The sequence below is a fragment of the Rhinopithecus roxellana genome, chromosome 13 (assembly GCF_007565055.1).
Source record: "Rhinopithecus roxellana isolate Shanxi Qingling chromosome 13, ASM756505v1, whole genome shotgun sequence".
In the NCBI taxonomy this organism is placed as follows: Eukaryota; Metazoa; Chordata; class Mammalia; order Primates; family Cercopithecidae; genus Rhinopithecus; species Rhinopithecus roxellana.
Genome location: NC_044561.1, coordinates 122,030,920 through 122,055,156, shown reverse-complemented (window position 1 = coordinate 122,055,156; position 24,237 = coordinate 122,030,920).

Genomic DNA, 24,237 nt, shown 5'->3' with positions numbered 1-24,237 from the left:
GTAGGGAAATGTGGGCAGACTCAGGACACACGTTGGAGATAGACTTGGCATTGGAGGTTGCTGTGGGGAGTCTGTTGAAATTTGAGAACAGTGAAGCATGGCTTTGCCTGGTAAGTCTCTTGATTCCAGGGACCTTGTAGGAGGGAGAGGGGACAAAATGCAATCCTGATAGTGTGCCCAAAGCATCGCTTCCTTCAGGAGGCCCCAGGGGGTCCCTCCCAGGCTTCCCTCATGGGCTTCCTGTCTCTGAGATCATTCTTCATTGCAAGTTTGCACAAAGCTCATTTTTGCTAATTGATATAAATGACTTGCTTTTCGCTTCCGCACATCAGCACTGTGCACTTTCATATTAATTGGGTTGGAGGAGGAAAATTAAGTGCTCCAATTTGCCATCTTTCAAGATGACAAAATAGGAAGGGAGAAAATCACTCAGCTGAGAGAGGAGCTGTGAGCACTGAAACCTTCTTTGAGGAGGGGGCGGAGGCTGCACTGAGGAGGGGAACAGACTCCTTTGGGGAGCAGCCCTGGGCAGAGGAAGGAGGTGATGAAGTCAGAGGCTGCCAGCATCCCCAGCAGCCCTTCATATGCCTCAAGAGTTGAAAAAGGACACAGTGCTTTTCAAGAGCAGGGTCTAATTTAGCTACAGGGCTGCCCTGCAGGGTGTCATTACTTCACCTTCTGGGTCAGACAAGGATCCAGTGGTTGTTTGTGACAGAAACTCAACCCCAGCAGACTTAGACAAAAATGGAATGGATGGGCTCGTAGAACTGAAAGTCTCGGCCTGGCCTGCCGGCTCACCCCTGTCATCCCGGCACTTTTTGAGGCCAAGGTGGGCAGATCATGAGATCAGGAGTTCGAGACCAGCCTAGCCAACATGGTGAAACCCCATCTCTACTAGAAATATAAAGTTTAGTTGGGTGTGGTGGTGGGCACCTGTAATCCCAGCTACTCGGGAGGCTAAGGCAGGAGAATTGCTTGAACCCAGGAGGCAGAGGTTGCAGTAAGCCGAGATCATACCACTACACTTCAGCCTGGGTAACAGAGCAAGACTCTGTTTAAAAAAAAAAAAGTCCCAGAAATGGTTCCAGTCTCAGGTAGGGCTGGATCCAGAGACCCAGTTAGTTTCTTCCAGCCATGCAGTGGTGCTCCTGCCTCTTTCCTTGCTGGTCGGGGGATGCCGACTAGCACAACAACCCTAGAAGAAAGACTTTCTCTTCCTGGTGGCCCCTGAGGACTTCACAGGATTCACCTGATTGAACATCCCTGCATGTGCCAACCTGGCCACGTGTCCGTCCCTGATTCAAACTGTGCAGTCAAGGTGATGAGATTTGCTCATGGTCGGGGCTATCCCTGTGTGCCTTGGTGTGAGTTAGAAAAAGGGTGCCCCTTCCTTTCAAGAGAAACAGCCCTGTGCCAGGACACAAGGCTTGGTGTGAAGGGTTTCAGTTCCTTGTGCAGGGCACAGCCTGCCCAGCTGTACCCAGTGGTCTCAAATAGGCCAATTGCCAGGGCTAGATCTTGTCCTTGAATGGAGCTGCACATGAACTGAGAGTGAAGGACAAAGGCTCCCCAAGGGGCAGTCAGGGCACTGGGCCCAGAAGGCAGAGCTCACTCATTCATTTCGCATTTAGAAAATTATCATTATGAACATATGAGAAAGTGGATCAAGGTCCCTGCCCTCATGGCACTGAGAGGCACTAGTTTGGGGTTATAAACAAAAAAAATCAACGAATATATTAGTTACATAATAATAGTGACTGACAGAGCTATGGAGAAAAAGAGCAGGAGGGGAGAGGATGGAGTGTGCAGTGTGGATGGGGCGGCTCGGGACGGCCTCACTAACAAGGTGACATTTGAATAAAAATGAGAGGAAGTGAGTCATATGGATGTCTTAGGGTAGAGAATTCCTGTAAGATGGAAGGAAGTGCAAAGACCCTGAGGTGAAAGTTGACAGGGCAGTGGGGTGAGACCAGTGGATTAAGGCCTCGTGGGCCATTGTGAGGACTTTGGCTTTTTTTTTTTTTTTAAGACGGAGTTTCACACTTGTCGCCCAGGCTGTAGTGCAATGGCGCAACTTTGGCTCACTGAAACCTGTGCCTCCTGGATTCAAGTGATTCTCCTGCCTCAGCCTCCGCCTAGCTAATTTTTTTGTATTGTTAGGATTAGTATGTTGGCCAGGCTGGTCTCGAACTCCTGACCTCAGGTGATCTACCCACCTCAGCCTCCCAAAGTGCTGGGATTACAGGCGTGAGCCACCGTGCCCGGCCCCCAACTTTGGCTTTTGTTCTGAGTGAGTTGGGAGCCACTGCAGGGCTTGAGCAGAGGAGGGATAGGATCTGAGATGGATTCTGGGAGGCCACGCCCCTAGAGGGGGTGAATGGCAGGTGCACCCACCCTGCCTTTAGGAGCATCCAGGTCAGGGAAGGGGAGGGGAGGGGGGGAGGACGGACATTGGACAAATGACTCATATTCAATTTTTTTTAGACAGGGTCTTACTCTGTTGCCCAGGTTGAAGTACAGTGGCACAACCATGGCTCACTGAAGCCTTGGCCTCCCAGGCTCAAGCAATCCTCCCACCTCAGCCTCCCAGGTAGCTGGGACTGCAATGTGCACCACCACGCCCTCATATTCCATTTTTTCAAGCATGGTATGTGCTTTGCATACCTCTTCCTTCCCTCATCTGACTCAGGTCCTGCCCTCTCCAGGGAGCCACCACCAATTACAGATACATTTGACTGGGGCCAGCTGAGGTCATTGGTCAGACCCTGCATGATGATTGGGAAGAGGGGCTGAGAGCCAGGCACTGAGACTCCCCATCATGACCTGAGCCCAAGGCCATCCTGGAGGTGGGAGGTGGGATTCAGCACAGCCCTGCCCCTCCTGGAGAAACTGCTTAGCCGCCTCTGGTCCCCAGATAGGCAGGATACAGCCTTTGGGAAGCAGCAGTTTCTTCCATGGGTCTGCCTGTTCCCATCATTTAGGTGACCCCAGGAATAACTCCGAGCTCTCTTAGTCAAGATTCCTCTGGTCACAAGGGACAGAAGCTCAGTTCAAACAGAAATAAGTGAAACAAGAAAACCTCCCAGCCCATGTAATGAAGTCAGGCATTTTGGGCTTCTGACCCAGCTGGTTCCAGGGCTCCAACAATCTGGCCATGATGCAATCTGTCTCCATCTCGGGGCTCTGCTGTCCTCTGTGTTGGCTTCACTCCCAAGTAGGTAGTCTCCATGGGGGACCATGATGACTGCAGGCAGCTCCCGGCTTCTATCTACTGGCTCAGCAGCCCTGGGGCACAGAGAACGTCTTTCCCAACAGATCCGCAGAAGCCCCAGGGCAGGCTCCTACTGGCCCATTGTGGTCACATGTCTGTGACAGGCCACAGAACAGCCCCCAGGAAACATGTCCATGTCAAATACCTGGAATCTGTGGTGCCCACTTATTTGGAAAAGAGGTCTTTGCAGATGTGGCTAAGCTAAGGATCTTGAGATGAGGAAATGATTCTGGATTATTTTGAGTGGGCCTTAAATACTGTCACAGGTCCTTATTAGAGGGAAGACGATAAGACAGAGGAGGAGGCAATGTGACCATGGTGGCGGAGACTGGAGCGATGTGGCCACAAGCCAAGGAATGCCCGCAACCACCTGAAGCTGGAAAAGGCAAAGAACGAATCTGCCCTCCCCAACCCCCTGGGCCTCCAGAGGGAGCTGCAGCCACCCTGACTTCAGACTTCCAGCCTTAGGGCCGTGAGATGTGAATGACTTTGTTGTGAGCCGCCCTGTTTGTGGTGACTTGTTATGGTGGCCACAGGAAACAATGTCCCTCCCAATTCCAATCAGAGTCCTGGAGGATGGAGTGTTCTGCATGGTCGCCCTGGGGTCACACATCCCCCCAGCCCAGTGCTGGGTCAGCCCCACCCGGTCCACACCATGGCTCAGCCTGAGGGTGACCAAGTCCACAAGGGAAGGTCAAAGGCAGGCAGGACAGACATCCAGACAGAAATCACGGATGCCGCTGTGGCTCCTTCTCCCAGAGCAGGAAACCGAGAATGAGAGGTGAAAGATGCCTCACCAGGGTTGTGGAGCTCAAATTGGCCAGGAAAAGCTTTCAGCTCAAGGCTTCATGCCCAACTCCAGGGCAGGGCATCTCCAATCTTCCACCTGTAACACCCTGAGAAGTTCTGGGAGTCACTGGGTCATGAGTGAGGCCTCTCTCAGGGCCATACCCCTTGTCTCAATAAGGCCAGCCTCATATGTGTCCCCCAAAAGCATTCTGTGCAATAAGGAGCAGCCCAGGAGGCCCTTCTCTCCACATCCCTCGTTCTCCAAGGGCGGCTGACACCCGTTAGTGCTCCATCCGCCAGTTTGGAAAACACAAATGTGCAGCGTGGAATGCAACTCACAGGGCAGGCTGCTCTCCTCCTCCCCAAGTGACAGGACTGCAGTGGCATGAGGGGAGTGGGTGGGGTTGGAGGAGGAGGAGGAAGGGGAGATGAGAGGAGGCTGCTAGGCTGCTAGGAGGGCTCGGCTTCCCTCTGTTCTCTGCCAGGGCCCTGAAGTTCCCCTCTATCATGCTGGGGTGCAAATTCACACATCCCCACCAATGTGCCTGTACGCATGTCCATGCACACAGCCGCTGGGACACTGGTAGATGCACACGTGTGAGCACAAACCCACATGTGTGTGCAAAGCCTGTCTACAACACATGCCTGTACCTGTACATACATACACTCCACCGCGTATGCACACATGCAGAGCCTTTCCTGCCATCTCGCACACAGGTGCACACCCCCTGAAACAGCTGAATGCAAATGCCCCACTGTCTACACATATCCCACAGACATGGGTCACATCACTGATTCTGAGACCAGACAGCCTGGGTCCAACCCTCAGCTTCACCATGTCTGAACCTGTGATTTGGGTCACATGGTTTAACCCTTCTGAGGGTCAGTTTCCCCAAACCCAAGAAACAATCTCAGATAAAACCATCACGGGGCTTGCGTGAGTTAATGCATGGGAAGTGCTTAGAAGAATGGCTGGGAAGCAACAGGCATGACATAAATGTGAGCCACAACCACACAGTCCCAGTGCACATCCACAGGCTCCCACTTATGCATACATGTGCACTCACATGCATGCACCTGCATGGATACCTGGCCTAGGCACCACACACGGAGGTGAACATTCACATGTGTACAAACGGGCCAAGCCCCCAGAGACCACACCGTGCTGTGCCACACCTGTGCATAGTACTCATGCATCAGCATCCTCTCCAATCACAGAATGTACATGCATCTGTGCACACACAAATGTGCGTCCATGTGTATATGCCCCCCACCCCGTGCACACATCCCTCCTCTTCTCAGCGGGGCCAGCTGTTCTATCCCCACTGTCTTGGCCCCAACATGGTGCCCTACAGACCTGGGCCTCATCAGGAGCTCCAGGCAGAGGGAGGTGGCTGCCCCTGGTTAAGTTCCATGGAACTTTCTTGGATTCTCTTTGTGGACTCACAGACTCATGGAACATTTGTGCTGGAAGGGCCTTAACCTGATCAGGTCTCAAGTTGTAAAGATGGGGAGACTGAGGCCCAGGGAGGGGCACCCCCTTGTCCATAGTCACCCATGGAGCAAGTGCCTAGACCAGGAGCCAGTGCCCAGAACCCACCTGGCAGCCACTGGGCCAGGTCCACAGAAGGGAGAGGTGCGAGGGTGATGCTGGGAGGGTGGCAGGGTGAGAGGCCGGGCATTATGCTGAGATGGCCACACCACAGAACCAGGGTGAAAGCCCCAAGGGGGCCTCAAACCCAGACCCAGGAGCCTGGATGACAGCAGGGCTTCCCCAGGGCTGGGGTAGGGTGAAGGCGTTTGTATATATTCAAGCGATGTTCAACAGAGGTACAAGGTAATTCAATTGGGAAAAGCAAGTCTTTTCAACAGACGGTTCAGAAGTAAATGAATATTCAAAAAGGGTAAAAAATGAACTTCAACCTCTAACTCATGCCATACAAAAATTAACTTTAAATAGATCGCAGACTTAAACATAGAAGCTGAAACTCTAAAACTTCTAGAAGGGAACACAAGCATTGCTTAGATAGGACGTAAATAGCACCAGTCATCAAAAAAGATGAATTGGGTTGCATCAAAATTAAAAACTGCTGCTTTTTCTTTTATTTATTTAAACGTATGTTCGACAAAAGGCTTGCAGTGCAGAGGCTGGCAGAGCTGTTTCTCTTCCCCAGGCCTTGCTTATGCCGGGCGGTGGATCCTGTCCTGCAAATGCAGCACTTGCTGGTTTCATCATCTTCCCTGGCGGCCTCAGGCCTGGGGTCCTAATGGCTTCCTTCCCTCTGAGGCTAGTCCTGGGGGCCGTCACCATCTCTTTTAGGGTCCTTTAACCTGGTATCTCTTTGTAAACACTCCCTCCATTATATACTCCTCAGTTTCCCTCTGCAGATCTGCCATCTGCCTCCTGCTGGGATCCTGCCTGGGACAGACCTGTCACAGTTGCAGATATGAGGTTTGTCTGGAGGCTCAAACACAGATATGTCAGCAGAATAAACGTCAACTTCCTACACTGTGGGGGCAGGAGCAAGGGTCAAGGGAAAAGGGTTACCCTTGGAAGCATTGGCTTTCAGACCTTGGGCCTCCTTCCCTCCCTCCCTCCCTCCCTCCCTTCCTTCCTCCCTCCCTTCCTTCCTTCTTTCCTCCTTCCCTCTCTCCCTTCTTCCTTCCCTTCCTCTATTTCTCTTTCTTTCTTCTAGGGTTTTGCTCTGTCACCCCAGTTGAAGTGCAGTGGCAAGATCATAGCTCACTACAGCCTTGAACTCCTGGGCTCAAGTGATCCTCCCACCTCAACCTCCTGAGTAGCTGGAACTATAGGTACGTGACATCATGCCTGGCTAATTTATTTTTAATTTTTTCCAGAGGGGGGGGGGTCTCACCACGTTGCCCAGGCTGGTTTTGAACTCCTGGGCTCAAGTGATCCACCTTGGTCTCCCAAAGTGCTGGGATTGCAAGCATGAGCTACCACGCCCAGCCCTTCTCTGCCTTTTTGTTCTATTCAGGCCCTGGAGGGATTGGAGAATGCCTCCCAGTACTGCGGAGGTCCACCCGCTTTTCTCAGTGTGCAGATTCAAATGCTCATCCTTCTGAGAAAGCACCCTCACAGACACACCCAGAAATCATGTTAGACATCTGGGCATCCTTTGGCCCAGTCAAGTTGACACATAAAATTAACCATCACAGTCAGTGTCACACTAAAGCTTGCAACTCAGCTTAGTCACATTAAATAAAACAATATAGACAGTGAATGGCAAGTACTAGATGATTAATATTGGTTCCTCCCCTTTTCCTGTCTTCTGCTTGGAGCCTTAGTTGTATCACCTGTCAAATGGGGCACTAGTCTTTGCCCTACAGTAGCTAGAGATTACTTGTAACTACAAGTGGTAGGAGGCCCAACTTGCTGAAAGGGAACTTACTGGCTCATAGAAAGCTCAGCTCAATCCTGATGTTGACACTATTTTCTGGACTCTCATATTATCTCCATGGTGGCTTCACGCTAAGGCAGATTTTCCCCTGGGAGCAACAGGGACAATCCTTCAGCAGCTCTGGATTAATATCCCAGCTCAGCCACCCGAGCAGATGGCAGGCACCTCTTTCCCAACAGAGATGAAAAGTCCTTGGTCCAGCTGCTTTTGGAGTGACTTGGTTCACATGCACAACCCTGAGAGCCAATGACCACAGCCAGGGAAATAGGATGCTCTGGTTGGTCAGATCTTGATCCCATGATAACCTGGGTCCACTATTGACCCCGCTCCACTCCCAGGAGTCACCACTGCCAACAAGTAGGTTGCTTAGCAACCAGCTCCTATCTTGTTTTTGCCATCCAGGACTGGAAACGCCCTGCCAAGTTCCAAATATTGAATTTTAGGGCTGGTTATCTGGCTTTTAGCCACAGCAGCTCCCTGAGGAAAGGATGGCAGAGTGATTAAAATAGAGACTGTGAAGTTCAACAAACTATGGTTCAAATTCTGGCTGTTTCATTTATTCATGGGTTCAATTTCTTTATATGACTCAGTTTCCTTGTCTATGAACTGGAGTAATACTATGCACCACGTGGAGTTGTAAAGATTAAATAACATGTTTTAACCAGATGGCTTAAGGCTGGGCATGGTGTCTCATGCTTGTAATCCCAGCACTTTGGGAGGCTGAGGTGGGTGGATCACCTGAGGTTAGAAGTTGAAGACCAGCCTGACCAACATGGTGAAACCCCATCTCTACTAAAAATACAAAAAGTAGCCGGATGTGATGGCACACGCCTGTAATCCCAGCTACTGGGGAGGCTGAGGCAGGAGAATCACTTGAACCCGGAAGGTGGAGGTTGCAAAGAGCCAAGATCATGCCATGCCATTGCACTCCAGCCTGGGTGACAAAGTGAGTGAGACAGTCTTAAAAAAAAAAAAGGAAGAAAAGATGGCTTAGAACCACACTTCATCCTCTGTGAGAGCCATGTGAGCTCACTAAAAGTGGGCTAAAAATCAGAAACTGGCTGGAGGTGGCAGCAGTCACACAAACCAGAGCTACCTCACCATCTCCACTCTACCCCTCCCTGCTCCCAGGGAGCAGCCTGCAGCCACGGGGTATTTCAGTTCATGTTATTTCTGCACCAAAAGCCCTTTGGTGTCTTGGTCAAGTACAGTGCCTGGCATGTAGGAAGTGCAAATATTTGTTGAAAGAATGAATCCAGGGCAGTCCAAGCAGAATCAACCCTTTGCCTGCTCTTCTCAAACCAGGATGAGGCAGCTGGTGATGAGAACTTGTCTTCTCTGGGCTGTAGATTCTGTCTTAGAAGCAAAAGGAGCAAAGCCTGGCAGCCTACCTGACCTGCCAGACTCTTCTGCGTGAATGCAGGGAAGCTGCCACCTGTTGCGTAATTCACCTGCTGTAGTCAGCAGCCCTGAATGCTGTGCTGGCAAAAAGCAAGCCGACTGCGGAATGGTGTCTTTTTTTTTTTTTTTCTGAGACGGAGTCTCGCTTTGTTGCCAGGCTGGAGGGCAGTGGCATGATCTTGGCTCACTGTAACCTCCGTCTCCTGAGTTCAGGCAATTCTCCTGCCTCAGCCTCCCAAAGTGCTGCCTCGATCTCCTGACCTCGTGATCCGCCCGCCTCGGCCTCCCAAAGTGCTGGGATTACAGATGTGAGCCACTGCGCCTGCCCAGAATGGTGTCTTATTTTTACCAGGCATAAAACCACTGTCTTGAGTGCTTATGTTTCCATGGCACTAATTTCAGAGGCAATTCGCTGGTGGGAGCTTGTGTCTGCAGCTCCCTTACGCATCTACTTGTTGGGTGCATTCACCCCTCTCCAAATAAGCCATTGAAGATTTATATCAACTCGCTGTTAAAGTACAATTTTAACAATTCTTTTAAGTGACAGCAGCATCTATGCATCAGCGGCATTACATGTTAAGCCTCCCCTTGGGGACAGTAACCTGCTTCATTAAAACAGCCATAATAAAGAGGTTCTATAAATCAGCATATTTTACACAAAAACAGGATCTACACTCCTTTGGCAGCTCAGCCCTAATGCAGACAGACAGCTCAGATGGGAGGTAAGAACCTGGGAGATATTGCTGTGAAGGGCAAAAGAAGCCAGTTTTAAATATTTTAAGCGAAGCTGGGTCAGCCAACCAAAACTTGTTTTCTCCATATTAACCTTGGGGATGTGGAGAAAAACAGATCCAGTTTCTTTCCATGACTAAACCTTCCCACCAGCTCTGGGCCGGGGGTAAGGTCACCCTGACACCTCTTTCTGTGACTCCAATGGGCTGGAAGATCCTCTGCTCACCTTGAACAACGGAAATTAAATACCTGGGCCCAAACCACCCAGCTTGGCAGGAACTCCCCGTTTCTCAATGTCTTCCATTTGCACACCCCCTCACGAGTGCTGTTCGGACCATCTCAGGGCATGCCCTGTACGACTATGGAATATTTCTCTTGAAATGGACTTGCTCTTCTAAGTTCAGCCTCAGCCCATTGAATTATGGCTCAGTCATCATGGATCTCATATCCTTGTTTTCTTTTTTTTTTTTCGAGATGGAGTCTCGCTCTGTCCCCCAGGCTGGAGTGCAGTGGTGCGATCTCGGCTCACTGCAAGCTCCGCCTCCCGGGTCCACACCGTTCTGCTTCAGTCTCCTGAGTAGCTGGAATTACAGGCGCCCGCCACCATGCCCGGTTAATTTTTTTGTATTTTTAGTACAGACGAGGTTTTACTGTGTTAACCAGGATGGTCTCGATCTCCTGACCTCATGATCCGCCCGCCTCAGCCTCCCAAAGTGCTGGGATTACAGGTGTGAGCCACCGTGCCCAGCCTCTATTTTTTTTAAAATAAGATTGGTGCAAAAGTCATTGCGGTTTTTGTCTGGCAAAAAGCATAATTACTTTTGCACCAACCTAGTAATATATATGGAAATAAATACATAATGTAAAAGAGGGCCTTTATCATATGGCGTGTAATATTATCTCATCTGCTCTAGCGTCACTGCTCATAGCACTCATTTTTGGAAATGGTGAGTTCACTCAGCATTGTAAAGGACCAGGTCCAAACCACCACTGTTTTTGGGGGACTTGCCATTTCCCAGATACTTTGAACATTTAGGCCTAATTTGCCAGTCTAGAGACTTCTACCCAAGAGAAGTCTGAGTAGCAGATTCCCACAGCACCGCCTCCAGATCTATTCCTGGGACACCTGACTCAGGTGACACAGGAGCACAGGGTATGACAGATGACTAACATGGCTATGTTTTTAAATGATAGATATAACTAGAGTATGTGAGGTCAGGAACTCTTTGGGAAGGTAGAGGGAGGGAGGGTGGGGCAGGGAGACGAACGAAGCTGGGGTCAGTCAAGCCAGGATCTGGACTTGACTGTATCTCACCATTGTCATCTCTTGCCTGGGTTAGTGTCCAAGTCTCCTAGTTGGGTTCCTGGCTCTGCCCCCAGCCACCGCCTTGTGTTCTCCATTCAGAGCCAGGGTGGGCCTTTCATCCTATTAGGTCAGCTCATCAGATTCCATCACTCAGAGTCCTCTAGGGACCCACCCTCTCACGCAGAATAAAAGCCAAAGTCTTCCCCATGGCCTGCAAGGCCCTCCATGACCTGGCCCCTCATCCTTTCTTCAACCTCTGCGCCTGCCACTCCCCACTTCACTCCTCTGCTCCAGTCACATGGGCCCCTGTGCTGCTCCCCCAGCCCCTTGAGAACCCTCCTGCCTCGGGGCCTTTGCACTTGCAGGTCCCTCTGCCAAGGCTGCTCTTCCCCAGATATCTGCCTGGCTCGTTCTCACTCCAGGCTCTGCAGATGTCACCCCCTCGGAGAGGCCCTCTCTGGAGTCACCCTCTAGAGAGCACCCTGTTGCTCTTTGCCTTGGCCCCAAAACCCGTGTGTGTGTGTGTGTTTGTGTATTCTTAGAGGACATACATCACGTTGAATAGGATACTGGTCTGGGGTGATGAGTGTGAAAACTGGGTAGGAAGTGAGGAACTACTTTTGCTTTGTCTTCTTTGAATTTTTAAAATTACAGTTTATTATTTATGTAATGAAGATCACTTAGGAAGGGGTTGTAGAAAGAAGAAAAGCACCTGGAAACCCCAGGCCAAGGTGTGCCCTTTGCAATTTCTTGATCCACATTCCTGACTATATGGAAACTGGATCCAAGAGGGAACATGTCTGTCCTGGCTCAGGTTGGAAAATTGTCCAGAAGCAGAATCAAGTGGGGAACTGAGCTGGGAGCCTCATATGGTCTTTGTCCTGTTCTCCTGAGGGACTCCTGCTTCCCTTGGGGGCTCTGGGAGTTGCAGACACACCCTTGCCTGTAGCTGAGTTAGTTGGCACCCCCAGGAATGGGCTCACGTGGCAGCCCTGTGCTTCAGCAATCACTCTTCTTCCCAGATGTCACAGAGATGTTGCAAAACCATGAGACTGTAGGCAGATGGCTGTTTTTTTGGGGACCTGAACTAGATAATTTGCTCCCCAAGTCAGAGACCACACTCATCAGGGTGCCCCAGTGCCTGGCTGAGCCCTGGCACCCAAAGAGGGTCATCAAAGGTCCTCTGAATTGAATTAAGCCAGTAACACCCTTGCAGGACCCACAACTGCCATGGCCTCCTTGACCAAAGGAAACCACACAACAAGGTCTCAGCTTCTAGACTTTTCTCTTTCTTAGCCTCTTGGTGACAAAAGCCTAAAGGTCTTTGAACATCATCCCCACAGATTTTCCTAATCGATTTGAAAATCTGATGACCATTTCGACCACTTTCTGACCAGTAAGCTCATAAAACCGGTTCTGCTGAGCTTTTGATACTCCCAAGAGGCAGCTCAGGTAGGAGTGACCACTTCACGTAGGGAAAGGAAAACCCATTCTCAGTAAAAACCTGTACACCTTGACCCCCAAAAGAGGAAACAGAATGAGTCCCTCATCTTGCATGTATGGCTTCATCCTCCTAACCAGACCCTAATGAGGATGGACGGCTGTTTGCCCTGGAACTGGATGGAATCCTGGGATTATCTCAGTGGAGAATTCTCTGGCCCTGAGGACTGTCAGAACTGCCTCATGGATGAGCAGAAAATAGCAAATGATAAATTTTTCAGGAGCCCGCCTGCTTGCTGGCTGTAGTCGGCTATGAGATAATGTGTTGGACTTCAAGGGATGAGCCTTGTTGACCTGGGTCTATTTAGAGGTTCAGAAGTCTCATCCTCCCTCCCCACCTCCTGGAAGGAGCTTGGCCACCTTCCAAGGCCAGTTCAATCGTTGGGCAGTGGGCCTTGGCTCATTCGTAGAAAGGACTTTCAGGCACAGATGTGAGAGTGGAAGGCTGCCGGGTGGAAGCTGACAGACTCCACGGAACATGAGGGACCCTAAAACCGCTGTCTCCACTCCCTAGAGAGTTTGTCTTCAGAAACACTTGCTCAAGGAGGCAAAGATACATATATAAAGACATTCCCAGTTGCACTGTGTATTACAATGAAAAATAAACTTTCAAATTGGAGCAACTCAATATCCTCTACCTGGAGACTGGTTAAATAGTGCAGTGATTAAAAAACATGGCTCTAGGGCTGGACTCAGTGGCTCACACCTGTAATCCCAGAACTTTGGAAGGCCGAGGTGGGAGGATCACTTGAGCCCAGGAATTGAAGAGCAGCCTGGGCAACATAGGGAGACCCTCATCTCTACAAAAAGTACAAAATTATCTGGGTGTGGTGGCACATTCCTGTAGTTCCAGCTACTTGAGAAGCTGAGGTGGGAGGATTGCTTGAGCCCAGGCGGTTGAGGCTGCAGTGAGCTGTGATCACACTACTGCACTCAAGCCTGGGTGACAGTGAGATCTTGTCTCAAAAAAACAAAAAAAATTAAAAATAAGTAAATAAAAAAAAAAACCATAGCACTAGGTTTAAATCTTGGCTTACTGCCTTCTGGCTGTGTGACCTGGAGCAAGTTTCTTAACCTCTCTGTGCCCTAGTTGCTCCATCTTTGTAATGGTGAGAAAAAATATATATCTATGTTGAGACTTCCAGGGTTTTCTTTGTGCTGCTCTCCCGTGTCCTCATCAGACTTTCTTACACCAGGATATTTTCTTGGTTTTCATCAAGAGTCACTGATACAAAGTTATAATCTGAGCTTAATATTAAGCTTATTTGAATCACAGATCCTGTAGCAAATGTTTATCGCTCCCAGGAGGGAAGAGCTGGGGCTCAATCATCAGCCTAGTGGCTCAGCTTAAAATGCAGGTGTCCTTCCTCTTCTCTTTGCCTCAACCCCACCTCCAGTCCCCCGAATACATACAGGGTCTGACTGCATTTCACCATCTGCACTCTGCACCCCGGTCCAAGCATCACAGCTCCTGCCTGACAATCACAGTGGCTTCTCCTGTGTTCTCTCTGCTTCCACCCTCCCCCTGACAATCTGTTCTCCCCACACTCAGCCAGAAGGATCCTCTTAGAATCTACGTCCAGTCATGTCCTTTCTCCATCTAAGCCCCCTAACCCATTTTCATTTTATGGGAATGTAATCCAAACTCCTCACCATGGCCTTGGACAGTCTCCCGTTTGTCCATCTAACGTAGCCCCTACCACCCTTGCTGTCTGGCCCGTTGCCTCCCTTTGTTCTCTTCTTAGCATTTATTTCTCTTTGAAATGACTGCATGTGTTCATTTGCTAGCATCATCACCTCCACTTCCTGAGAGAAGAGATTGTGTCTGTCTTCATTACTATAGCCCCAGACTGTGGAATAGTGCCTGACATAGGGAGTACTCAAAAGATATGGGTGGAAACATGATTTGGTCTGACCCTTTCTTCTTCTTCAGGCTTTGGGGGAAACCCTTCTCCTTGTGAATCCAACTTGAATCCCATTCTGTGTCTATACGTGTCGTCTTGCACCAGGAACCCTAGGCTAGTCATGGCGACTCTGGGCAGGCGCAGCTTGTGATGTGAGCGGAAGAAGCTGGATTCTCTGAGCCTTGTGCTTCTGTTTCCACGTTTGTCAAAAACAAATACAAAAATGGGTCTAACAGAAGGCCTTTCCTTCAAAGGCCTTTCTGGCTCTGGGGTCTTTGATATGAAGTTAAGGGGGTCTGGGAGCTGCAGCCTGTGTCTGGGGCCCTGAAGGAGGTGGGACAAAGCCAGGAAGTGGGGCGCTGCGGACTCTGATCTCGGTGCTCTGGTGCTTGTGCTGGTTCCTTGAGAGTGCTCCAGGCACTAATGATCCCTCTGTGGGTTTCTCCGGGGTCGGCTGGGGTTTCAGCTCTGTGGGCAGCAGCTGGAGGGAAACTCGAGTGCCGTTCTGAGTAGCATGATAAAATTTTGCACCCTGCAGCTCTGTCCCACTCCATTCACTTGGGAAGTGAATCATCCCTTTGTCCAGTGAATTCATGCTGCGTGTGCCACCTGCCCATTGGTCACTTGGCAGCCATCCCAGTTACCACATATCAGATAGTTTCAGTATCATAGTGCCTGTGTCCAAGTCACCCTTATTTTACTTAATAACGGCTCCAAACACAAGCGTAGTGATGCCAGCCATTTGGATATGCCAGAGTGAAGCCATGAAGGGCTTCCTTTAAGTGAAAAGATGAAAGTTTTTAAATGAATAAAAGAAATAAAAATTGTATGCTGAGGTTGCTAAGATCTTCGGTAAGAATGAATCTTCTATCTGTGATATTGAGAAGGAAAAAGAAACTCATGCTAGTTTTGCCGCTGCACCTCAAACTGTAAAAGATACGGCCACAGTGCACAAGTGCTTAGTTAAGACGGAAAAAACCATTAAATTTGTGGATGGGAGACATGACCAGAAACGTGTTCAGTCATGTTCTGTATTAGCTGTGGTTTCAGGGTCCACTGGGAGTCCTGGAATGTATCCCTCCATGGATAAGGGCTGGTGACTGTCTGTGCCAATCATGTTTCTCCACCCAACACCCGGGGGAAGCCAGTTAAAATCCCACCTGACCCCAGGGCCTTTGCACTTGCTGTGCTCTGTGCCTGGATGGCTCTTTCACCAGATGTCTTTGTGGCTTCCTCCTTCAGCTACCTCCGCTCTCTCTTCAAATGTCACCTTCTCAGTAAGGCCCTCCCTGGCTGCTCCATTTGAAATTGCAGCCTCTTACGATTCCTGCCTGTTCTCTGTCCTCCTTGCCAACACCCAACACTATCTGACATGACACATATTTTGCGTGTCCTCATTTATCTTACTTCACTAGAATGTCTGTTTCAGGAGCATTATGTGGCCTTCGTTCATGGGGCTGTATCCCACCACTGAAGCAATGTCTGGCATACTAGTAGGTGCTTGAATACATTCATTTGAAAAAATGTTTACCCTCTGTTTTAAAGTACAGTGGATTGATGGAAAATTTGAGGTATAGGAAGGCCAACAGGCCAGGAAAGGACTGCCATTCAAAAGAGGGTTTGTTACAGGTCCCGACAGGAGGGGACACACCACACCATGGGGACCACCCAGGGAAGCGCTGGGGTTGGCAGAGGCAGGAGAGGGAGTGAATATGGGAAAGAGCCTTGATTGTGGCTTTGGAGGGAATAATAAGGAAGGCGAGGTAAGCAGGTTTTGGAATTGGCTAGTTTGAATAATTTCAGGGGGCCCTGGGGCATAGGGACTGCCCCTGGCTATCTGGCACCTGGCCCTGGGGTGACTAGGGAATGGAATAGCAGGGTTTAATAGAGGAGGGGTTGGAGCATCGGCTCTGGGTTGGTTGGTTTGTATTTGAAAAGCATGCTTTATCAGGAACTGGCTAACCCTCACATAGGCAGGCCAGGGTCAGCATGGTCCCAGATATCAAAGTGTCAGAATACAGAAAATAAAATACCTGGTTAGTGAACCCTCCTCCTGGTTATAGCCTTTCTCCTGGATAAGGGCGGTAACTCCTTCTCCCTTATCCACCTTATATGTTTGACTGTAGGATGGAGCATGTGACCCAGGCTAAGCCAATCAGCACGTTCCATTCCTTTAGCCAGCGATTGGCCCAGAGACAAACATGTGACCCAGGTCTGGCGGAGAGAGAGAGAAACTCAGGCTCAGCTAAGGATATAGGGATGGGTTAGTTAGAGGGTGGGCTGGAGGCTAAATCAAGTGTGATCATCCTAGTTCCCTTTGTCAATGATTGGTGTACAGGTGGATGTATTAAATATGTTACTAGGGCCAGATGAAGCACAGCCATGCCTAGTTACATTCAGATTTCAGACAAACAATGAATAATTGTTTAGCATAAGCTTGTCTCAATTTAAATTTAGAACATTTATTTGCTGAATATGGCAACCATATATATAACCCACCCTGGGCAAAAAGACAAAAGGATGTCTACTGTGGGGGTGGAGGGGCTGGGTTCCATGAAAGACTTTGATCCCTGCTTAAGAGAGAGACAGCAAAGTGTCCTCCCATTTCTTCCTACCCTGTGGGTGGATGTGATGTCTGGAACTCTGCAGCCATCTTGAGATCACGAGCCATTAAGGTTGAAGACATGATGAGGATGGTGGAACACAAGGACAGAAAGATTCTGGCTCCTAATTCCACCATGGTGCTGCCAAACCAGCCTGGAAAACGCCTTCTTCTGGACTTCTTGTTCTGTGCAGTAAGGAAAAGTCTCCATTGCTTAAGTCAGTGGTTCTTGCCTTAGCTGCACACTAGAAGCACTTGAGGAGATTTAAAATTGACCAATTCCCAGACCACACCCATGCCAATTAAATTGGAATTCTGGAGGATTCCAACTAAATTGGAAGCTCCCTATTAGTTGCAATGTACACCCCTCTGCTACTCAAAGCATAGTCCCTGGACCAGAAGCGTGGGCTTTACTTGGGAGCTTATTATAGGCGTCATTCCATACCTAATGGATTGGAAGCTGCTGTTTAACAAGGAACCCAGGTGAGTTGTATGCACATGAAAATTTGAGAAGCACTGACTAAGCAACTGTTCATTTACTCTACTCCTTGCAGCTGAACAAATCCTGATTCAAATAGTCAGCACTCCAAGGCACTAAGAATCCCAGCCCATCAAGGGTTCCCTTTTTCAGAAAGAGCCAGCTGATCTGCATTCAGAAGCGTGGTGTCTCCTGGCTACTGTTCATCTCTACAGCAGGTCACACACAATTCTTTGGATGATCTGATTTTCACCAGAGCATGAATCTCTTCTGGACTTTTGTGTGTGAACAGTTTTCGCAAACTTTTAGCCAAAAAGCTTCTCTCCTCCAGCCACTGGGGTGGGTCAAGTCACTCCTGGGGGCCCTGAATGGGAGCCAGTGAGAAAGGCTGTTGGCAACTTTCTTCCCCTAACACACTTGGCTTCCACTAGGTCAGACACTTCTTGGGTAGTGGTTATGGTCTCCAGGGATGGACCTGTCCATCAACCCACACAAGAAAGCTGCCCAAAACGACCCTGCGGTTGGGAAAGAGATTATCTAAGTCTCCAGCAGGGCCAAGGTGTACAAAACGGGGGGCTAGGTTTCTCATAAGATGAAGCCACGGGTCAGAGGCCAGGACCACTGGGTAACGCAGACTCAAAGTCATAAGATGTGGGTTTCAAAATCATAAGCAAGCATGAAGAACTCAAGAGGAAGTGGTCTCTGGGTGGAGAGAATTCCCTGCTTCCGAGGCAGATGATGTCTAAGAACTGGTAGTCTCTATCATTGGACAGGATGGGCCGGGAATATTCCCCATCCAGCCTAAATCAAGAGACTAGAACCATCCCTGTGATGCTGGTCTCAACACTTCATTTCACCAATTCCAGACCAGTAGAGAGAAAATCACCCCTGAATCAAAGGAGAATGAGCTTCAAATGCCAGCGGTGTTCTTGTGATTGTATTGCCTTTGCAAATACATAAACCAGGTGTTCAAGATCATTGCATGGGAGCCATATTCTGGGCAACAGACACCCGCAGGTTCATGTGAACACACACTCATGCACGCACACCTGGGAGCATGTTGTCATCCTCCAACCCGGTGTTTTATAGTCAACTCATCATTCAACTGATAAATTTGGAAACGTAACATGTTATTAATGCTTCAGGAGAAGTAATATGTTTAAAAAAACCCCCAAAACAAAAAACCAAACCAACAAGTATCACCAAAGCCTGACCTCATATCCACCTCCTAAGCCATGGCATGCACTTAAACTTGGCCTAGGGAAGGAAGGACCTTCATGAACAAATGTCCTATGTGCCACCAGCCTAGCCCACCACCATTAATTACTCTTTTGAGTTGCTTATGAGGACACTAAAGCACATACCTTGTGGGCTCCCTTGAGTTTTCTCTCCTCCACGATGCTGCACAAGCAAAAGGCCAGGGGTCTTTAGTCGGTCCTCTCCACCCCCTTTCTATATTTAATGAATGACTGTTTTTTGGATATGGAGTCTCATTCTGTTGCCCGGGCTGGAGTGCAGTGGCACGATCTCAGCTCATTGTAACCTCTGCCTCCCGGCAGCTGGGATTACAGGTGCACGCCACAGTGCCCTGCTAATTTTCGTATTTTTAGTAGAGACAGGGTTTCACCATGTTGGCCAGGCTGGTCTTGAACTTCTGATCTTAAGTGATCTGCCCACCTTGGCCTCTCAAGTTCTGAGATTACAGGCGTGAGTCACTGTGCCCAGCCATTAATGACTTTAAGTTAATTAGAACCCTCCGGTGACTGTGTAACAGGAGGTGGAGATGCAGTAAGAAATTGCCTTCACAATTCACTACAAGGTGAACAAATCCGGGCGTGTCCTCTAGGGAAAGTCTGTCTCACCTGCTCTCTGTCTTCCCTGAGAACCTGCTTTAGAGCAGCCTCCTCTTCTCTTCCCCAGTGACAGGGAGCCTGGTGGGAAAGAGACAGGGGCAACAAGAGGGGCGAGAGGACAGTGTCCCAACACGCACAGATGAGCAAATACCCAGATTCAAACATAAACCTAAGTTTATGGGAAAATTAATGCTCAAATATGTAAAGGGTCTTGCCCATGGTCACGAGGCTGGCAAGTGAGGTTTGAACCAGGTGGAACTGTATCTTGCTGTGGAACTCATACCCTTTCCACCGCACCAGTGCTTACTTTTGAGATGGAGTTTTGCTCTTGTTGCCCAGGCTGGAGTGCAGTGGAATGATCTCGGCTCATTGCAACCTCCAGCTCCCGGGTTCAAGCGATTCTCCTGCCTCAGCCTCCAGAGTAGCTGGAGTTACAGGTGTGCACCACCACGCCCAGTTAATTTTTTTATATTTAGAGATGGACTTTCACCATGTTGGCAAGGCTGGTGTCGAACTCCTAACCTCAGGTGATCCTCCCACCTTGGCCTCCTAAAGTGCTGGAATTACAGGCATGAGCCACCATGGCCAGCTGCACCAGTGATTTTCTAATTGGACCCTTAGAGTCCAAGAAGGTGCCATCAGGGTCTAAGGGCTGGGGCAGGGAGGCCCAGGGGTAGGACCTGCCTTTTAGCTGCTTTTTATGTTGAGTCCTAGATAAGATGTATAAGAGTGTGTCCGTGTGTGTGTGTGTGTGTGTGTGTGTGTGTGTGTTACCAAATAAAATACAGGATTCTTGGTTAAATCTGAATTTTTGATAATCAAGAAATTAATTTTTTAGTATAACCATGTCCTATGTGATATTTGGTACATACTTATATGAAAAATTATTCTTTGCTTTTCTGAAATACGTTTTTTTGTGTGCTGAATCTGGTGAACCCGGTTGTGTGTAGGTTTAGAGGAAAAATAGTTCTGGAAGCCACTGTGCCACCACGCATTAACTTCCCTCAGGCCTTGTGTTTTTGAGGCCTCTCTTCCCCACACTGGGCCCTGCCTATAATTTTCTACTCTATCCCTTTCCCGCCATCAAGGAAACACTGTGAAGGGGATGTGGCAAATTGTACTTAGCATAGCAGAGGGGGCTGTGGCTGGGCTGGTGGTATCGCTTGTTTACTTGGGTTTTCTTTCCATTGTCACTGTTCAAAGGCCGAATGTGGTGATGTCTGCATTTTGCCCCTCCTCCTTTAGGGAAGAGGGGACAGACCTTGTTTGTGACTCTGTGTGTGTGTATGCATGTGTGTATTTGCCTGTGAGTGCTTCTGTGTGTGCATGTCTGTGTATGTGTGCGTGTGTGTGTGTTCATTGTAGGCAGGGGCTGTAGGTCAGGTGTTTTGGGCTGGACTTAACTCACCAGCTCAGACACCCATGAGCTCAGAGGGTCTGCAAAGCTCCTTCAGCCACATTTCTTCCCCATAATTCCCAGCAAACTCCCTGGTCCTCTGAGTTCAAGGCCTCAGCCTGTTTTCCAGGTCCTTCCAGGCAGGTGGGGACTGCTAGCCACATTCTGGAGTTGGATGTCTACCTGGGAGACTTAGGGGCCTCAGGGTCTCAGATGTCCCTGGCCTGGGAGGTCGCTCAGCTGTGACTCAACAGGGCCTGGGTGAGGCTCAGCAGAATCCTCGGGGCCCCCATGGCCTCCAGCCCCTGCCGCCTCCACCCACAGTGTCTGGGACAGCCTTTCTCCTCCCATGTCTCTCGCCCCCCATGACCTCTTTCACTGATACCATCCTGGATGGACAATTGGGCCTTTCAAACTCTTCATGCCACCCCGACTCTCCCCCAACCCCCTCGAGGGGATCTGTCTTTTGATGTGTGTAAGGCATGCTATTCCTTCTACTGCTTTCTTGGCAGCATTCTGTGAAGAATGCCTGACTTATGTTTAATGACAGATGGAGAGAGAGAGAGAGAGAAAATTGCTGTTGCTCTGTGTGTCCTTCCGTTGAGAGGCTGAAATACAATCCGAACATTTTGACCGAGCATGCTCTGGCTGAGTTTGGGTTGGAGCTTGGAGCAGATGCGATTTTTATGAGGGTTGTAAAAGTCAAACTTTTAATGTATCTCAACCAAATCAATGTGTAAAGGAGAAATGTTAAAAGTAGGGAAAATGACTGGGGTCTGGAGCACAAGGACACAAACTGGGGCACAGGTGGCTTTAATAGCTCACAAAATTTGGCTGAAACTTCCACGAGAGCAGAAGAGGCTGCAGAGTCACCCTCGTGGGGTAGGGATAAACGTCTCGCTCCTAAGTGGGGACAGTTGTGCGCGGGGCTTTATAACAAAATTCTAGCATCATCCATATAGTACACTCTTGTGGTTAATTCTGCCTGAGTTTTCATTTAAACCCAGGCCATCTCATTGGTAGAACGCAATTACATTAGAGAAAAACTGTTTCTATGTCTTGAGATATTATGATTATGAAAAATAGCAACATAAACAACTATTAAGTCAGAAGAAATTTAATTATATTTTATGCCGCCTCTCTGGGCTGGCACGCCGCTATAGACATGATTCACATCAACAAAGCACGGCTAATTTTTGCAGTACAGTACACGTTTTCTCCCTTAATTACAAATAATTGTGTAGTGTAGTTTATACTAATGCCCGAGGCCTCAAAGTGCACGTTCAGGAATAAAGGGTTCGTTTGGGGGGTGGATTCTAAACAGGTGTAACTGTGGTCTCCTGGGGGCTGCGTGCCTTTAACCTTGGAAAGCAATGAGGTTTAATCAGAATTCCTACCAGTGAAAGACAGCAGGGCTGCCTCCAATTAGGAGGACAATTTGCAGAGAGCTGTGACAATTTGTCTAGCTGCTTAACCATCCACCCATAGTTCTTTTTTGGATAAGCAGGGAAGGAAGATTAAACACGTGGATTTCACTGTGTGATGAAACCGAGGCACATAAGCCTTGTTTAAGTAGCATTAATACACATGTAAGTGAATATTAAAATATTAAAATAAGGCGTCTCCAGGCAGCACAGCTCCAGATCTCTGTGGAAAAGGTAGAGCTCATGGATCTTTGGTGGACAAAAGTTCTTTAAAAGGGAAAAACAGGATCCATTTGACCATAAATGCAATTCAATTTAGGGCTCTCTCTAAGATAGCACACTGGGTTTGGCAATCCCCATCCAGAAAAATCACTTATGAACTGATATGTTAGTGATTTAATAAAAGAGCAGTATAGCCCCAAGGCCAATGTTCTAACTAACCTGGGCTCTGCCTCCACCAGCTGGCCCCTGCTTCCTCGTTAGCTGACCTCCCTGGGCCTCAGTTTCCTCATCTTAAGAATGGGGTTACTATCAAGGACACTGCAAGCTGTCATGTGGATTAAGATTAATGAAGGTAAAATGCATACTCGGTGACTGGTTTAGGGTGGTGCACAATGAGCATTCACGGAATCAGAAACGTGCTGTCATATGGGACCTCGGGATATTCTTCCATTGCCTGCAAAACTGGACTGTGAAAATCCAGGGCAGTGGGTCCTCATGAATCCAGTTTCCACCATCAACCCTCTAAAGGGTTCCCCTGTGGATAAAACAATTTTTATAGCCTGTTTGCAGCTGCATTCACTGAGATTCATAAAGAATCATAAGCTGGGCTATAGGAGTTATCAGCTGGTGTTGTCTGTTTAGATGATTAGTGAATTAAGGGCTTTTTCCTTTGACTTCTACAGACACCATACTCCAGTGGGCCATTAACAGACACTATTTGGGACTGATGGCCACAGGTTCTCTGTCTCAGCAGCGAGGACCGCCCCCAACAAATAGGCATTGTTCTTGGGTTACTCGCAGGCTGAGTTCTGACCCTGCAGTGTCACTGCAGAGCAGGCAGCCGGCCTTCCCTGGAGGAAGGGGAGGGAAAGGGAAGATATCTGAGCTGCTTTGCATGGGATTTTTCTTTGCAGATTTGCATGCTTTGCATGAGCTGCTTTGCATGCTGCTGTCATGGATCCCAGGAAGCAGAGGGCTGCTTTATGTTTTGGAGGCTACCTGCTTGGGCTCCAGGAAGGTGTTTTGACCAAGGTGACCAGAGTGTGCAGCAGCCTTGGACATCTTTGGTGAGATCCTCATTTTTTCATTCAATCTTTAACAAATGTGCATTAGGTTGTTAAGCCCTAGACCACAGCAAACATTGGGGTTTAGAGTCTGACCCTGTTCTAGGGTTGCCAAATCAAACACAGGACAACCTGTTAAATGTGAATTTCAGATAAACAAGGAATAGTATTTTAGTGTAAATACAAGTACAGGTCGGGCGCAGTGGCTCACGCTTGTAATCCTAGCACTTTGGGAAGCAGAGGTGGGCAGATTGCCTGAGGTCAGGAGTTTGAGACCAGCCTGGGCAACATGGTGAAACCCCATCTCTACTAAAATACAAAAAATTAGCCAGGCATGGTGGTGGGTGCCTGTAATCCCGGCTACTCGGGAGGCTGAGGCAGGAGAATCACTCGAACCCAGGAGGTGGAATTTGCAGTGAGCTGAGATCATGCCACTGCACTCCAGCCTGGACGACAGAGGAAGACTCTGTCTCCCCCCTCTCCAAAAAAAAAGTACACTTCTTGGTAAACCCCTATCCTGCTCCCAAGGGATTAGGTCAGAGTTTAAGCTCAGCACTGTTGACATTTGCAATCGTGTCATTCTTCATTGTGGGGCTGTCGTGTGCATTGTAGAATGATTGACAGCATCCCTGGCCTCTCTCTACCCTTAGATGCCAGTAGAAACATCCCCCACAATATGACGCCAAATATGTCTCCAGATATTGCGACATGTTCCTATGACATAAAATCACCCCTGACTGAGAACTGGGTTAAGCCTAGTAGGCTACCCCAAGTAAACTTACAAAGAGTTTGTGGCAGCAACTACTGGTTGCTTACCCAGTATCTAGTCTCTCTTGTTAATAGAATTCTGGTTTTTTTGGGGAACACACGATG